The sequence below is a fragment of the Myotis brandtii genome, unplaced genomic scaffold, assembly GCF_000412655.1.
Source record: "Myotis brandtii unplaced genomic scaffold, ASM41265v1 scaffold456, whole genome shotgun sequence".
NCBI classification, from domain to species: Eukaryota; Metazoa; Chordata; class Mammalia; order Chiroptera; family Vespertilionidae; genus Myotis; species Myotis brandtii.
Window position 1 is genome coordinate 2,727,679 of NW_005367431.1, and position 1,084 is coordinate 2,728,762.

Here is a 1,084-nt window from a genome sequence, read left to right on the forward strand (position 1 = left end):
GCCAGTCTTTGGTGACCAGAGAGATGGGAAACTGGCCGGGCACCCTTAAGACCCTCCCTGGAATGCTAAGGGTTTGGGGGAGGGAAGTCTTTCTCAGGGGACACCAGGCCTGCAAGGGAGACATGCAGGAGAGGAAACCAAAATATACAGGTTTGAGTCCCAGAGTTGTTTCAAATTCCCTGGGTGACCCGGGATAAGCCATAGAGTTTCTCTTCTCCAAAACAAGAACACCATCTGTCTTACAGAGTTGCTCTAGAGAATTAAACGAGGTATCTTTGCTAACTTGCGAATGTCACGCGGATATCCAGCTGCAGCCTTTTATAACCAACAAGATGCACATATACCCACTCACGGGACTGCTCCTATTTCGCAGGACAAACTGAGACCCAGATAAATTCAGGAAGTGGTCTGAAGTCGCAGAGTTAGGTGGGGGCCATCTGATCCTGGCCTTTCAGAACCGTCTCCCAGTTCCAGGACCCAGGGCCTCCCCCCCGGATTGGATCCTGCAGTGGAGGGTTCGAGCCAGTGACTCACTATCTCCACCCAACTTTCTGCCCCACCTGAGACCGGGAGGGAAGAGACAAAACGATGCGCAACTTGAGGGGTGTCCACAGCAAGTGCATGAGCTTGGCCCCTCCGCTCCACCAAAAACACTGGTTCTTTTTAACTCTAAGAAAAAGAATTCGACTTTCAATACACTTTGCATGAGTTTTTACACTTTCTTAGGTGGAGTTTTCCTACTTTGAACTTAGGAGTTGATTTAATGTAATCTCCACCCCCTCGCACTTGGTTTGCCCCCCGCTGTTTACTCCGATTGCGGAAGTAGCTCGGGTGGAGCTCCCGGGACAGTTCGCTTGAGTACGTCTTTTGCGTGGCTATTTAACTGGCATTCCGTTCAGGCCAATGAAAGGCCCGGAAGCCCCAGGCGGGTGGGGCAGAGAGCCAATCAGGACCGTTGGCGGGGTGTGGCTGCGTCCAGGGCGGGGAATCGCGTAATGGCGGACGCGGGCCGGTGAAGCACGGCTGGGGGCGTAGCGCACTGACCGGGGTCCAGCAGTGTGGCAGCTGCCTGGGCGGCCCCCGG

The 1,084-nt window shown here is 54.2% G+C and overlaps 1 long non-coding RNA gene across 2 annotated transcripts in view; it reads right to left on the reverse strand.

Moving 5' to 3' along the window:
- The window catches only part of LOC102257742, an 11,101-nt gene extending 10,551 nt beyond the window's left edge, over positions 1-550 (reverse strand). For both annotated transcript variants that reach the window (XR_314107.2, XR_001363859.1), the window contains exon 1: positions 353-550. This is a non-coding gene — a long non-coding RNA (uncharacterized LOC102257742). The remainder of the gene's footprint in view (positions 1-352) is intronic.
- Positions 551-1,084: the final 534 nt, after the last annotated feature.